The sequence below is a fragment of the Micrasema longulum genome, unplaced genomic scaffold, assembly GCF_059751315.1.
Source record: "Micrasema longulum isolate JH-2025_06_02 unplaced genomic scaffold, ASM5975131v1 h1tg000199l, whole genome shotgun sequence".
NCBI lineage: Eukaryota > Metazoa > Arthropoda > Insecta > Trichoptera > Brachycentridae > Micrasema > Micrasema longulum.
This window is the reverse complement of record NW_028277404.1, coordinates 478,971-497,287: the sequence shown is the minus strand read 5'-3', so window position 1 is coordinate 497,287 and position 18,317 is coordinate 478,971.

Below are 18,317 nucleotides of genomic sequence, written 5' to 3'. Positions count from 1 at the left end.
GGATACAGTCAAAATATTACCCCTCTATGTTTTTTTAGTTGTTATTAACAAAAACAATTTGGTATAGACTTTATAAATGAAGAATGCGTCTTTTATCTGGTAATCGTGTGAATCTCTTCAGCCTCGCGATGGTTGTTCGGTCCTGACCACCCGCGATATTGTGTAAGTGGCATCATTTAGGGGAAATGTGGGCGGAATGTACCCGCCCGGGTACCTTCGTCAAGTCGGCCGCGTCCAAGAGCGACTACCTCCGCCCGCCGACCTTAGCCACTAGAGTGGAGGAATCCCGTATTGTTTTATCTGTAATCTTGGCAACAAATCATCGGATTCCGAGCCACTTTGTTTTTTATTAAGATGATCTATACGGACGTTCAAAGCCACGAGGAACTGACTAATATTTACAATGCGTTTAAAAATTAAATTTTTTAGCACTGCTTAACAATAATTGAGTTATTACATCAATGTAAAATCAAATAAAAAAATAGATAGTGGAGCTAAGTAGAAGTAAACCGAATTAACTCATTCGCCCATACCAATATTGAATCAACTGCTCCACAAGTGTATGGCTTATGTTAGGTTTTTGTTATTTTCATTGTGTGTTTTGTAATAGAAATAATATAAATGTACATAAATACCTTGTTTTTAAAACTGTCTGAATATTTGTTGTTTAAGTAAGTCTTCTTTGTTTATTCTCAAATGTAATTTCAAAAAAGTATATTGTTAAGTGTCTTCGGCACGGGAAACCCCAGTGAGGTCACTTTATTTTTATTATTTATTATACTTCGTTAGCAAAAAATATGAATAAATAAAAAAATAAATGTAATGAATCGAATTGATTAAAGCACTATTTAAACGTCCTGTCATATATTATTTTTGTTTTTGCAGCTTTTTGTTATATTTTATTTTCCATATGCATATTTTATAGCTACTTATTGATGTAACTCATATAAAAAAGCAAAACGTAGGAATATGCCAATAACGAATATTATTTATAATTTATGTTGTTTAGGGTGTATATTTTTTGCTTAAATAAATTGACCGATCGTTGTGATTCGATTTTTTTATGTTATATTGTAACTTTACAAATATTTACTGAATTTATTTACAGGGATAGTTTTAATTGAATAAAATCGGTGGTTGACTTTGCACGGGCCAATAATTGTCTGAAATCAAGAAACTTTAAACTGAAAAGAAAATTTGCAGAAATAGGCCATGAACGGCTTAGCGAGTCTTTTTATGACAACTGAATTATATCTCTAGCTTAATCATTAAAGGAGAAAATAACTAATATATCTAATAAATAACGGAGATCACCAGACTCCATAATCAGCCTCGCTGGACTCGTGGAAGACCTCCCAAAATATGGAAGCGCAGCTAGGAATCTGCTTTATAGAAGGAACAACTTTCTGGTGAACAACCACATATATCTATAGCAAGGAAGTAGAGGAATTTTATGAACAAAATATTGATAACATATCCTATTAACAGATTGATTTAAAATTTAATTATCATTTGATCATCAACACTCCAATCGCAGCGTATCTAGATAATTTTTGTTAGATGGAAAGTTAGGTGGTCAGTCTTACGCTTCAGGTACCAGTCAAGAGGCAGTGAAATATTGCGTTAAATCACATATTTTACCTCGCCTATTTTATCTCGGTCCATTATTCCTGCCAGGAATCGAACCCGGAACCTCAAGCATAGAGGCGAATGAACCAAATACTTCACTACGAGGTGGACTTATACTTATAAGAGTAGCCATTGAGTACTTACCATTTTTATTCGAATCATAATATAAAATGATTTATTTTACCGAAAATGCAAATCAAAGGAGCTTACGGTCATTCTGATCTAAGCACATCAATTAATGACTCAATATTGCGTTTCGTGTCAGATAACATGTACTTAGACTATAGACCATAGAGACAAAATGATATAATTTCGCAAATCAAGCACGATTACTTGACGAAAGAAAATTATACGTAAGCCCCATTAGTATTTAGAAGATTCGCAGCAGTTTTATTTTGTTTGTTACCGTTCACACGATGGAGTGAAGTATTACTCTATGGCCTATTTCAGACGATCGTAAAAATCCACGACACAATAAGTTTTATGGTGTAAATTAATATTTGAAATATTATAATTATTTTTTATTACAACACTCACACCATTATGAAAACTCTATCTTCCATATGATGTATTATTCAATTAAGAGTAGATTTTTTTGTTTGCTCTAGCATTGTTAATATATTATTTCTACTCACTATTGTGTACGCTGTAAAAATTACTAATAAAGTAAACACATATTTTTTCAAACAGTATTTTGATTCTACATATTTTTTTGTAGATGAGAACTGAATTCAACCCCCCGGGAGTTATGAATATTTATAAATTACAACAGAAATGCAGAACATTTTGCAGAACGAAACATGTAAGTTAAAGCATGTACAAGGCTTATGACCTGTCATTGTCTGGTATAAGAGGCCATTTTATACACTGTTTAGTATTCACTATTCTGCGTATGTTTGGACATCTATATTCCATTAATTCTTCCATCTGTTGACCTTAGTAATTTAGTCAGAATGTTACCCGTATCACCACCACAAGCTGTTTAATTTTACTAAGATCAACAGACGGAAGAATTGAAGGAATAACGGTGTTCAAACATAGGCAGAATGGTGATTGTGACGCAATATGTAAAATGGACACCTAAATCAGCCAATGACAGGTCATAAGCCCTGTAAATGCCTAGACTTACATATTCTTTAAAATGTCTAACTCTAAATGTCTAAAATGTTCTGCATCTCTGTTGTAATTTGTTAATCTTAATGACTCCCTGGGGGGTGAAATCCAGACTTTTGTCTACAAACATTTAGATGAACACAAAATGTTGTAAATAATGTAAGTATTAAGTTTGAACAATCGACCCTTATTTTGCTGTGTCGTTTTGATATATACGCTACATGTAAAATGGGCATATCTTTGAAGGTTTTATTATTATTATAATTGGATAGTTTAGGATATTTAAAGAGGTACTAATTCTATTTATACCTATTCTCTCTATAATGACTCATTATCATTTCCTTTCCACACCTTATGGATGCATAGGGCACTGAATTGTTACACCAATCGCCTACTATTTTACTTTTTGTACACTTTAATATTGTAACTATTTTTTCTTGTTTGAAAGAAGAAAGATGGGAGGACTGAGCTCCGTATTACTTCGTATGGATCCGCCGGTGAAAGGATTTTTAAGTCCGAGTAAACAAAATACTTTTTCTTTTATTTTATTTTTATTATTTCATTATTATTGTAATATTTTATTTTATATTTTTTACGTGTGGAATGATGCGGAGTGGTTATTTCAATGTACGCTTTTTTCTTCTTTTTTGACATTGCATTTAGTAATGTATAGAAAACTATAATTGGCCTATAATTTTGGTTTATTTGTAAATATTATTTTTTTGTTATAAATAAAATAAATAAATAAAAAAACACCTTGATCATTTTTGTTACATGAAGGTAAGATGGTCATTCTTACACTTCAGGTAGCAGTCCAGGGACCATGAAATATTCTAGTGTAAAAATGCCTTTTTGAAATAAATATTTCATGTTAACCATGTCGTTAATCGAACCCGAGACCTCTCGTCGGGTAGGCAAACACACTGACCACTGCACCACGAGGCTGACTAATTTAGGCACAAAGTTACGCATAATATCACAGAGGCGGTTTCAGTAATTTTACAATTACGCCCAATACAGTTAGTTGTCAGAGCGTGGGATGAGAAGATAAAAGGGACAAATTACTGGATGTCACACAACTCACTTTGTTGGGAGCAATTTCGCACACTTTGCAGGCTGGCCTCTTCTTTACACGGTAATAATTTAGGCATGCAACTCATAGCAAATTCAGCGGTGGTTTATTGTTATTATTATTTTGGGTAACTTACTCGTATATAGGGCCATTTTAGTAATATAATTAACTAGGGGCGCTTAACTAATTGAAAAATTACTTTGACTTTAAATACATGTAAAACTTTTTTATAAAACAATTCATTTTGTCTTAGCTAATCTTAACGTATGATGTTTATCAGCTAGTTCATTTGGATTGCGCAGTTCTTTTAAATATTCCGGAGCAGAGTTGTGCAGTGACTTATACATGAGCCAACAAAATTTGTATTCCACGCTCTATGAAAAACCTAGCTTATGAAATTCCCAAAGTAATTTAGTGATATATTTTGATAGTTAATATGTTATATGCGTGCGTTCATGAAAAGATCCATAAATGTAGAGGAAGCGAGGTTGGTATGAAAAAACAGAGTGATATGGCGTTCTATCCTCTATGCCTGCCCCTACGGGAAAACGGCGTGATGGTTTGTTGTTGCAGGAAAATTGATGGTGGAAAAACGAATTGATATCAAAATAAAATAACAATGCCACAATGTTATATACTCTAACGGATCTTCGATTTTTGCATAGCGATAGTCAGAGGACCGGCAATAGATACTGGCTACTTTTTATCGACAAAAGTCAGGATTTTTTTTATTGCTTAGCGACAAAACTAATTGATTAACCAACTTTACCCTTTTACAACGCGAGCAAAGCCGCAGGTAAAAGATGGTAACAATATAATTAATGTTTTGATAATATAATTTTTGAAAAATTCGTTTTAATTTTTATAAATCCGAAAAGGAAAAGTGATACAATTACTTTCAATGCATATAATTATACTTTGACATATAACTGAGTTTCCTTTTTAGGCTTTTAAGCTATATATTTATGAACTAGAAATTAAAACTATTGTTTTTTTGTGGTTATAAATTGTAATTATACATTTATTATGGTGTAATATAACACAATAAATTTAATCAGTAGGTGAACAAAACACATAAGTATTTACTGAATATATACTTCTTTACACGAGCAATTGAACACGTCAATATAGGTAGACACTGAGAATTGAGAACGAGCATTAATTTAGTGGCTTAGGACGTTGAATACGCATTAACCATATTGTAGCCGACGTCATAGTCCTTTATTTTATTATTGTATGTTCGTATAAATGTTTCAATTATTATTTTACTTGTATTTAATATATAACCTAGTATGTATGAGTCTGCGAGGCTAATTCCGTGCCTAACCGGCCGCTGCCGTATAAAGAACGAATTGAGCGGGAGCGTGTCAAGCTAGCGGCCCTTTCACGTCCACTCTAGTCGGCACTCGATTGTGCAATGAAGGGACGGAGGCGGGGGTCGGGGCTTATACGTTGGCTAGGGGGCGCCTATTTACGTTGGCCGCTCGGGAGAATACTTGACAGGAGTGGGGGGCCGGCACCATTCCCATACCTAAGTTAACCGTAGGGTCAGATTTTGTAATCTTGTATAAATATGTGCACATGTGAGAAATAAAGACATCGATCGAAAACAGTAAACACTCTCTTTTAACTCTACTCTACCCGATTACATCGCCACTTCGTCTTCAGATCTTCACTGCATCTTTCCTGGACTCAGCCGAATCCAGAAGCGGATTTACAACCTGCTAGCCGCCACTGTCAGCCGACAGTATTTGGAATAAATATTCATACCTACGGGCTACTGATACCTATCGCAGCTCGCAGTAGAATACCAGCGCCTTGCCGAGATTTTTACAGTCTCACAATTCTTTATACGAGGCGGAAACGCGTCTCGTACAAAGTGGTCCTTCGAGCCGGATCTTCTACTGAATATCACAGCCGCCCAAGATGACTCCTGTATTGCGATCGGGGAAGAACGCCGCCGAACGGGTGGACCCCGCCATATCTGAAAGAGAATCATCCGACGACGATGCTTCTGACAACGCTTCTCAAGCATCAGCCAACACCATCAGATTCCTGAAGGCACAGAACAAGGAGCTTCGCACCCAACTGAAGCGCCAGAGTAGAAAAGAGAGCCGCCCACAGCCGTTGGACGGAGAACAGGGACCATCTACACTCCCGCCATTGGAAGGATCTGAGGAGAGCGCTGCCGGACTCACAGAGACGTGGGTCAACCGCTCCGCAGATCCCATGGCGCAGATGGCCACCGCTATTGCTGAGATGGCCTCAGCAATAAGAACCTCGTCGATAGGGAGCCCCAGGCCGCCTAACGTGGAAGACGACAGCAGAGTTGGGGCCATGATGGCCCGACAGTCCAGCGCCAAGGACCTGCCCGTCTACACAGGAGAGCCGCTGGAGTGGCCCACCTTTAGCTCTCAGTATCATCAATCAACTGAGATGTGCCGCCTATCAGAGCCGGAGAACCTCCTACGTCTGCAGCGCGCCCTGAGGGGGCGAGCGAGAGAGGCGGTCTCAGCGCTACTCGTAGAGCCGCGTAACGTCGGACAAATCATCCGAACTTTGGAGCTGCGCTTTGGCCAAAAAGAAGTCATCGTCGCAGCCATGCTGGATAGAGTAAGGAGACTCCAATGCCTTCAGGGTACTGGTTCGACGGAGTCACTGATCGAGCTATCTGGTGCCATCAGCAACGTGATCGCCACTCTGGAAGGCTTCGGTGGTGAATATCTTACTACCCCTCAGTTACTAAGCGAGCTAGTAGCGAAACTACCGCTATGTATGCGTACATCGTGGTGGGGGGCCAGACGAGGTGATAATAACAGAGCCACTGTTAAAGATTTTTCTGTCTGGCTAGAAGAAATATCGAGCGCCGCAATGTTGTGCGGAGGTATCGAACCGAACATTTATAGTGGAAAAGGCAATCGAAAACGCGAGTTAGTAAATACCGCGGTAGTGCCTCAAATACCTACAGGTGAGAAGAACAAGTGTGCATTGTGTAATCGATCTCACCCTATTCAGTCGTGCCGGGACTATTTAAAGTTATCAGTGGCCGAGCGATGGCAAATAGTTAAAAGTAAAAACTTATGTTTTTCGTGCTTAGGGGAATCGCATAGGGTTACGCAATGTAAACATTCGCGTGAGTGCAGCGTTGATAGGTGCCGTTCATTGCACCATAAAACGCTTCACGAATCTAACCGTGGAGAAGTGCGCGAATATCGACCTATCGCCGAGGTCGGAGCCTCGAGCTCATCGTTTTCGCGACAAAACAATTCCTTGAACGGAAATCAATCCGCAAGGAGAGAATCAAGTGAGAATTTAGTGAGTGAAAGTGAAAACCGCTATGACAATGAAAACTCACGAAATAGAACAGTTGTGAACACGTGGTCAACGAACGGACCGATTCTTTTAAAATTATTACCGGTGGAAATAAGTGGACCAGCGGGAACAGTGACTTCGTACGCCTTGTTGGATGAAGGGTCTACAATTACCCTCATCGACAGTGAAGTGGCGGACCGTGCAGGTGCGTCAGGAAAAATACGAGGACTAAAAATTCACGGGGCCGGTGGCATGAATGTGACGGATGAGTCATCACGTCGGATAACAGTAAATATCCGCGGCGATAACAGTGAAATATACAAAATGCGAGCTAACACGATGCAATATTTAAATTTACCGCCTCAAGCCGTAATGGACGCCGGACAAATTAAAACAGTGCGCCCGCAAATTTTAATTGGCCAAGATAATGCTTCCTTGATTGTAACGAGGGAAGCAAGGAAAAGCGGGAGATATATTATCTCCGTTACTGCATTAGGAGAGGCGATTCACGGCGGTACAAATACAATGCCGTTTCAAACAATCGCCGCAATACAAGACAACGCCCGATTAGAAAATCTTGTGAAGAAAAATTATGCCGTTGACTCGTTAGGTATTTTGCCGACAATTAGAATATCTTGCAGTGAAAAAAGAGCAATTGATATTCTTCAAAACACTACTCGACCTCTGATATCGGGACAATGGGAAACAGGACTTTTGTGGAAAGACGACGTCATAAGCCTCCCAAATAATCGGCAAACGGCGCTACGAAGACTAGAACTAATTGAAAAGAAATTTCGCAAAAACGAATCCTTTGCTATCGCGTACAAATTGAAAATAAATGAGTATATCAGTAAGGGATATGCCCGAGAGCTCACATGCATTGAGAAAAATACATTGACGAATAGAACGTACTACCTACCGCACTTCGCAGTTAGTCATGTGAATAAACCCGGAAAGCTACGTATTGTCTTCGACGCCGCAAGTAAATATCGCGGTGTTTCGTTGAACGATTGCTTACTAAGTGGACCAGATATGCTAACTTCACTTCTAGGAAACGTGATACGATTTCGAGAGGGAAAAATCGCCCTCGCGGCTGATATTAAAGAAATGTTTCTGAGAATCCGAATACGCGACGAAGATCAACAGTCACAAAGATTTCTTTGGCGTGATAATGAAGACGAACATATCCGCGAGATGGTCATGAGCTCAATGACGTTCGGAGCTACATGCTCACCGAGCAGCGCTCAGTTTGTTAAAAATAAAATAGCGGAGGAACAATCACTTGGAATGATGAAAGCAAAGATGGCCATTTTAAATAATTTTTACGTAGACGATTTTCTAATAGGAATCGACTCGGTAAAAGAAAGCATTCAATTGCGAAGCGATATTACCACAGTGCTCGGGCGAGGTGGTTTTGAGTTAACAAATTGGGCCTCAAATAATCCAGAGGTAGTACGAGCAATACCGGAAAGTCTGCGTGCGAATACATCTATAAATATAATAAGTGGACAAGATGTAACCGAAAGAGTGCTTGGGATAAAGTGGAATCCAGTTAGTGACAATTTTTTGTTTAAATTCAAAGAAACTCCAGCGGTGTCCGAACTCTATATACCTACCAAGCGCGAAATGCTTAGTGAAGTAATGAGCATTTTTGATCCCCTTGGATTCATTGGGTGTTTAACAATCCGACCTCGTATCTTACTACAAGAGGTATGGCGTTCGAAAACTAATTGGGACACTGAAGTAGATGGAAAATACGCGGTGAAGTGGCATAAATGGTTGAAAATCTTACAAGAAACAAATTGCGCGATTCCGAGGCAATGCACAAGCTATAAAGAAGCACCGGTAGAATTACATGTGTTTTGTGACGCTTCGGAGCAAGCAAGCTGTGCGGTGGCATATTTCGTCGAAAGGACAATGGACAAAAGTTTAATCACATTCATAGGCAGTAAATGCAAGGTGAGCCCATTGCGTGCCTTATCGATACCGCGGCTCGAACTGCAAGCCGCTCTTATAGCAGCGCGTCTAGCGGCTACTATTAAAAAGGAATGTGATAGCCGTATTATAAAAACTATTTACTGGACGGACTCGACAACTGTCTTAATTTGGGTACAGAGTGATGCGCGAACATACTCACCATTTGTCGCACACAGATTGGGTGAGATAGACGAACTTACTAACTCAACGGAATGGAGATGGGTGCCCACAAAGCAGAATCCAGCAGATTTAGGTACCCGAGATGGAGAGATACCTGACCTTACGATGAAAGGAATGTGGTTCGGAGGTCCTGAATTCCTTAAATATTCTGAAGATATGTGGCCACCTGTCAAAGGTTTAAATACAAATCGAAACCTGGCTAACACAGAGTTGCGGACCGAAACAATATGTTTGAACAGTGCAATAATGCTGAATGCTCTCCCGGATCAGAACAGGTTTTCGTCGTGGCAACGTTTAATTAGAACTACGGCGTGGATTTTTCGATTCGTCAACAGGTGTCGCAAAAGAAAGCGAATCATTAGCGCTACACTAACTGCTCAAGAAATATCAGCATCGGAACTTACATGGATTAAGATTGCGCAATCCGATAGCTACAACAAAGAGATAGAAATCCTTTCACGGGGGGAGTCTCTCCCGAAAGCCAGTAAAATTTCGTGTCTAAATCCATACCTGGATAAGGATAATGTTTTAAAAATGGGTACTAGATTAATGGCAACAGACAACATGGCCGCCGAAATAAAGTCGCCTATAATTTTAGACGGAACTCATGCTTATACACGCCTGCTTGTAAGAAATTTCCACGAAAAAGCTAATCACGCAAGTACAGAGAGGACGATGAGTGATCTAAGGCAGCGTTTCTTCATCACAAAATTAAGATCAAATATTCGACAAATAATACACCGTTGCCAATTTTGTCGAAACGAAAGGAGTCATCCGATTGCGCCATTAATGGGACAGTTACCGGTAGCACGCTTAGATCATCACGTTCGTCCGTTTACACACTGCGGAGTCGATATGTTTGGACCTTTATATGTAACTGTTGGGCGACATAAAGAAAAGCGCTACGGGGCCTTATTTACATGTATGACGACACGTGCGATTCATATCGAAATAACTCACTCTTTAAGTGCGGACGCGACCATCCAAGCTCTTCGAAGGATGGCCGCGCGACGCGGACACCCTAACACGATGTATTCCGATAACGGAACTAACTTCAAAGGAGCGGATAAAGAAATATCGGAAGCAGTACGACAACTCGCAGACAATCCTGAGCTTCAGAATGCAGCCACCGTGCGGGGAATTCGATGGAAATTCAACTCTCCGGCAAGCCCATTTATGGGGGGTAGCTGGGAAAGGTTGATCCGAAGTGCAAAGCGCGCGTTAATGGCAATATTAAAAGAACAGGCCCCAAAAGAGGAAGTTTTATTGACAGCCATTGCAGAAGCAGAGTTTACTGTGAATACAAGACCTCTGACTCACCTGTCACTCGACGCGAGAGACGCTCCACCACTAACACCTATGCATTTCTTGATAGGTGATGACGGTAGCCAACCTCGCTTAGCGGACTACCGAGACACGCCCCCAGAAGTGTGCCTTAAAAAACAATGGCGAATCGCCCAAAGAATGGCCGATCAATTTTGGAAAAGATGGCTTCGTGAATACCTACCAACCCTCGCCCAGAGACAAAAATGGAGGGAGATTACAAAACCGCTAGAAGTAGGAGATGTAGTGATAATCACGGACCCAGCTCTACCTCGGAACGAGTGGCCACGTGGGATAATTATCGAGGTCAACCCGGGACGAGATGGTATCATCAGAACCGCAAGGGTCAAGACAGCGAAAGGCGAATTCACGCGACCAACGGCCAAACTCGCAGTACTTAATGTAAAACAAGATGACGTCTGATTACTAAGGAGTGTCTCTCGACAGGGGGGAGTGTAGCCGACGTCATAGTCCTTTATTTTATTATTGTATGTTCGTATAAATGTTTCAATTATTATTTTACTTGTATTTAATATATAACCTAGTATGTATGAGTCTGCGAGGCTAATTCCGTGCCTAACCGGCCGCTGCCGTATAAAGAACGAATTGAGCGGGAGCGTGTCAAGCTAGCGGCCCTTTCACGTCCACTCTAGTCGGCACTCGATTGTGCAATGAAGGGACGGAGGCGGGGGTCGGGGCTTATACGTTGGCTAGGGGGCGCCTATTTACGTTGGCCGCTCGGGAGAATACTTGACAGGAGTGGGGGGCCGGCACCATTCCCATACCTAAGTTAACCGTAGGGTCAGATTTTGTAATCTTGTATAAATATGTGCACATGTGAGAAATAAAGACATCGATCGAAAACAGTAAACACTCTCTTTTAACTCTACTCTACCCGATTACATCGCCACTTCGTCTTCAGATCTTCACTGCATCTTTCCTGGACTCAGCCGAATCCAGAAGCGGATTTACAACCTGCTAGCCGCCACTGTCAGCCGACAGTATTTGGAATAAATATTCATACCTACGGGCTACTGATACCTATCGCAGCTCGCAGTAGAATACCAGCGCCTTGCCGAGATTTTTACAGTCTCACAATTCTTTATACGAGGCGGAAACGCGTCTCGTACACATATTTTATTCTAATGTCTTCGAAATTTATTTATTCTTAACACATAATACCGCTGTTTTAATGCTTTTATTGAATATTAGTAATCATGCGATTAAGTAACATTGACTGTAGCTTTTGTTACATTCGATACATCAGATATGTTATAAGATAGAGACGAAATGAAGCAAGTTTGACAGGGTCTAATGTTTAATTCATTATTTGGTTTCCTCTCCCTTACTATTCCCGCGAAGCTCTGTTAGTAAAAAGCGATGTAAGACATTGATTGACACGCGTTTCCAGTGTAAACATTACATTTGATTTCTAAATCATTCCTCAGATTCCTGATTGGTAAAGTTTGCGTTTCTACCCACTGCCCGCGCACGTACCTCCATTATATTATACAATACTGGCAGTAGGTATGTATTACACGTACACACTGTCAGAACTGCATTATCATCATCATCATTTCCCTATCCGCACCCAGTGCCGCAAAGGGCACTCCATTGGCACTCCAATCGTAGCGCATCTAGATCATTTTGTTACAAGGAAGGATAGGTGATTAATCTTAGGCTTCAGGTTCCAGTCCAAAAACTTTTTGAAGTTGTTTTTTATGGTGGTTTTTTTATAGGTACGTAAATATGAACTTACATTCTGAACATGAGATGGGTTTCTTTTTAGGCTCCTTTTGATATCAGCATGAGTGAAATTATGCGTTTTCCGATAACTTTCATGAAAAAGGGGTTCCTTTTTTTACCAATGTTAGTGAGAATTCGTATTTTAAATTTCTTTTTGTATTTATTTATTTGTTAACGCTTAAGCTAATTTTCACAGCTTACATACATGTTATTTGAACAAAAAATAATGATTTAATACAGAAAATATTGCTCAAGCCAAAGACAGAAAATAAAGTCAGTAAATAAGAACAAAGGTATGGAAAAATTAGTTCAGTGGCTCAGTTTAGCAATGGCATCCCCCCAAACTCTTCTTTACATTCCATCCCGATCCAGCACGAGAAACTCCAAGTCACTGGAAGAGTTTACTAGTCTTACACATTATTGGCATTGGGGAATTAAAGCCGTAGTTAGATTTGGAACAGTTCACATGCGCACGATTTTCGTTCCCAGTTACACGGGAAGGAACATGGAAGGAAATTGTTTGTAACAGAGAAGGGACATCACTTATTGAGTTCAGTATTTTAAAAATACATATAAGGTCCAACTCTATTCTACAGTTCTTCAATGAAGACATTAATAAACTTTTTTTTTTATCAACATAGGAATCGGTTCCTCTTTCGAAGCCGAGCAACAACGCGATTCATCTCAGACAACGATGCGTGAAAAACTCCGAATGATCAATATGATTTCAATAGTTCGGAGACCAAATAACACTAGCATATTCTAAATCGGAACGAATTAATGGAGAGTAAAGTATTTTGATGGTGCTAATATTTTTGAAGTCTTTGGTTAATCTATTGACGAAACCGATAAGTTTTAGAGACTTTTAAGAATACCTACATAAATATTTGCAATATTAACATGAAAATGGTATACGATTCATTTATTTACTAAGCTTATTATACATTTTATAAACAAAAAATGGAGGGCATATTGCCTTAAGACAATTTCTTCCTGCCTACCCGAACTGTTCAGTTTGGGAAAATAAACAGCAGGTTTATGGACACATTCCATATTAATACATACATAATTATTTTACTGACCTTAAATCTACACTATACTTTTAAGAGAGGATCTATCAGAAGGTGATACTTTCATTTATTATAAAAGTGAGAAGGATTGGTTGGTTGAAGTGAAAATGGGCAAGCCATATACCAAAATCATAATGCCATGTTCATTCGTAGAATACGAACAATCATTTCGCAACTTTATTAGTATTGCTCGATTTTATATTACCTGTTTAAATTATCTGCAAAGAGAATTAACATTATGTACGTTTCACTTCAAACATTATAATTATGGATATTATTATTATAATTATTTTTGTTTTAAAATTAAAGACTTAAAAAATAAAGTATTATTGGACTTCACTTTATTATAATTTAAACTTGTTTGTCTTTTCGATTTAAAATATTTGTTTATTGGGAGCTTTTACATTGCAATATTTTATTGTCCGTGGGTTGGCTCCTGAAGACCTTTACCATTGCAGTAGTGTTGTGTGCCCCACCGCATCAGATGGGAGATAGGGATTCGCTGATAATGTACTTGTTTAAAATTTCTGTTGTGAATTGTCGACGTTTCATTTTGATAATAAAAAAGTAAACCTTTACTTCAATAAAATTGCTTTTCAAATCGCCCACTTTAAAATACCTTATTAGTAGTAAAATATTTTTATGCGATTTGTCTTCGCAGAAACACATTTCTGAAAACTGAGCTAATCACTAATAAATAAGTACATGCATTACGATGCGTTGTGTATTGACAAAGAATAAATTTTAAATTCAGATAAAAAACCTCATAAATTATTTCAGTGAAATCGCTCTTTAGGATGCCATAGTTCTGACATGCTGATTCTTGAATTGCATTGGGAGGATATCAGCATCATTATGCCTTAAAAATCTGAGAAAATAATATCAAACATTAAAGTAAAATGTTTATTTAAGATATAAAATAAAATGAACAAATCAATCTTATAATAAATAGAATTGGGTAATTTTAATACATATTCATTAGACTATTTATTAGACTATTTATTAAACTATTAGAAAAATATTAACTTTGCATAAGCTCAATCTACAATCCATTATTTGGAATAATTAGATGGCGTAGTGCTTCTTAAACAGATATTTTACAGTTCGAAAAAATAATCATTAAAGTCACATTTAAAAAACAGTTTACTTTCCCCTCTGACCAATTGTTTAAGAAATACGGGGTTTATATATAAAATTGTTCAAATCCACAAGGAGAACATATTTATGATAATGTTTCTACATCACATAATGTTTGTACGAGACCTAGAAACATTATTGGTAACATCTTAATTCTAAAATCAAAAACAACAGGACAACATTACTAATAAACAATTTATTTTTTCCACGAAATGAACAAAGGTTATAAATAAAAAGAACAGTCAGGAAGACAAAATATTTTAGATCGAAGTTAAAATTATTTTTTGTATGATGATGCTCATTGAAAACACTTTTGTAATTTAAAAAAATACATATTTGTTGAGCAAAAAATAGAAACGTCATTGTAAGACGTCGTTCCTATTATAGAACATACACAAGAATACTTTTATACTTATTTTTTCAATATTTTTTTCACTTATATTAAAATATAAGTTATTGTATAATAAACACAAGAACAGTTTTTTATTTATTTTACGCTATAGTTAACATTAAAATGAATAAATTCATAGATATGAAATATGTATGTTTAAAATTGTACTTCACCGCAGTTAATATTTTATTTTGAATATGGTTTTTTTTAAACAAAAAAAAATTAGTAGAAATTAGCAATATGTATGTTTATTAGGAATGTTTTCAATGAGGAATTACAAATATTTTAGCGTATGTGCAATAAGAACCAAGAAGGTGCGGTGAGGTTTTCGATCAGGGAAGCAGTTACTTGGTACTAGGTACATACAAAAAAAAAATTTTTGCTACTACTACTATATAAATTTGAATAAAGTGCTTTGAAATAAACTAAAAAGCTATTTTATGACATAATTTAAGCATAAAAGAGTTATATCTCACAGTTCAATATTATAATACCGTCTTGTCAACCGATTGATCGTCACAATACATGGAAAATAAACCTGGATTGGTATGTTAGAATTGGTCCCGCAGATTCTACAGATTTCAATTTGCCCATGCGCGGACTTGTGAAATTCATTACTGGAAGACCGCCATAGCAACTAAACCACTTACGCAGTTCCGTATTCCAGAATTAGACTGAACGCATGTCTTTTGCAGAGTGAGGGTTTCCGCCATTTTTTCGAAGTTATTGACGAATGAATAGCAAACCCATCTTAAATCTCTACGGTAAAAATAACAACTAATTTGTAAATAGTTTCTGTAGTAATTCAAAAGAGTTGTTAACATATAGCTGATTTAAAAAAAAAAAACAAAACTGGTACTGATTGTTTAAGAGTCATTTTTTTAGAAAGGCATTAGTTCCATCCAATCTATGGGCAGACCGCGCAGAATAAATAGGTGCCCAGTACCCAGTATGCACATAGTTGCCGAGAGATTAAACAAAGCAATACGCTACCGATGCGGTGGTAGCGAGTAGCGAGGTGTGCCACCGCGGCGCCGCGCTGCGTCAGTAAAAAAAAAAAAAAAACCCATTTCGTCCAAACTCCATTCCAAAAGTGTTCGGAAGTATTTGCCCACGCCACGTGATTAACATGTCTGTTGCAGAGGCAAATAACTAAAGAAAATAATTAACAGCTCTTTTGAGAACGATTTTCATACAACATTATTAAACATGGAAAACTGAACAAACTAAAATATAAATTGGCGAAATTTAGTCATGTTAAATATTTAACTTTTTTTCTGTGCAATCCACGATGTCAACATGGCATATAAATCTATGCTGTACACAAAAATATTTAATTATAGATACATATTTTAATCAAATTATGAGAATTACAGGGAAAAGTTTTTATTGAAAAAAAAATTTCCGTTTTTATTGTCAACCCAAACGTTTTAGTTATGAGAACCATTTTCAACGAGTTGTAAATACCCATTATTAAAAAATGGGAATCAAGTTCTGGTAGAGTAGGGTTCGAATCTCTAAATCATAAGTCCGCGATACTAGCCTCAGGCCCACAACCAAGTTTCAATAGATCCAATCAACGAAGTACTCGAAGTTCTATGTTTCAAAATTTATTGATCAAATAAATTGAATGCGTTACGTAAAATTTCATGATCTTCAAAAAAAAAATTTTAAATGAACAATTTTTATCTCGTATTTATTTCAAAGCAATAATTAGGCAAAATACAGTGACGTATAATACATAAACATGCCCTGCAGAGTAAAATGTTTCAAAAAGCTGGACACGAAAACGTACTCATGGTTACTAAGTACTGTTTATTACACCAGGGCTGCATTCAACGAGCATGCATATGCTACCAAAAATTGGAAGTTACTCAATTTTGGTTCATAAACAAGTTTGTATTTTGAGGATCAACATTTGTTTTCAGTGGATCCCGATCAGGTTCATTCCTTAAATTCCCTATAATTTCGACTCATTTATTTCTTTTTACTGGATATTTAGAAATGCAAAAATAATATTTACTTACGTTTATTATATTTAAAAAATGTATTCCTATCAGTGCACCGCTGAAACTGAAATCTTCGCAATTATAACGAAGCTAGGCGTAGTTTGAGGTTTACAGAAAATAATGAAAATTTGATATTATTTGTTTTCAGCTTTGTTATGTATGTAAATGGATAATTTTTATAGCGCCGTCACTCATAAACAATCACTCATAAACAAATATTTACAAATGAAAAATTGCACAATCTTTTTTACGATGTTAATCCAAAAGGATTTTACACATTTTTATGACACAGGCAAGCGTTTTGGTTTCGATCCTAGACGCCATCCCTGGCTGAAGGCCGAGGAACGACTAAATAAGCCTTGGGCATGAACGAACGTTTGGGCATGAGTTAGGTTTCATAATATTTGATTGTTCAATTCATGTATGTGTCAATGGCAAAAGATAATTTAAATTAACACCAGTTAACAAAAATATATCAGTATTAGTCATAATATTTTGACATGAAGTGAAGATGATGAAGATGACGGCCCCCAAAATTGCGGTAAAGAGATTGCTGATGATGTTATAATGAGTTGTAAACAAACGCAGCATAATTCTCTCCTCAGTACATCACGCCTATCGCCCTGTGCATAAAGGAGTCGAGATCCATTGCTCTGTCAGGGCCTTTTTGTTCCCTTCGCTTACAACAAAACACACCGCAATAAGTTGTTACATGTACGAGTTCTGACGCTCTAGTTTCAAAAGACAATATCTCCACGTGAAATAAAATTAGCAAAAATATCATCTAAAATAAAAAGAAAACTGTTTTTTTTTTACTGAGTTGTTCAAATTGTATTCTTATGATCTTCAAATCATCTGCATTCATTTATTTTTTTTAATATTGTGGAATCATATAAATTAATACTTTTGTATATTACCTTCGACATTATCTCATCGGATATCGACATCTTCCATGTTACTGAAATACAGTTCATGGAGGGAATGTCTGAGTTTTACTCTAATTACTGGGTATTTTTATCATACCACACTTTACAATCAAATTGCATTGTTATATTTTTTCGTGTTGTGTATGCCTTGAAATTTATTTTTTGTTAAAAAACGATATGAAAAAAATTCAATAAAACAAACGGAAATTTAAAATTAAATTCATTGTTAAACAAAATGTAAATGGCTCTTTTTTTCCATTTCATAAATGTTGCTTTTGTTAATAAAAAATGGGCAAATGTATTCAAAACTATTTTCCACAATATATTTAAGTTTTTTTTTTCTAAAAATTAAACTTTTTGTGCACATTCGCGACAGTTTTTCTTATTCAAAAATGATTTACCTTTATATCTTCAGCTGCTTTTGTTTTTTTT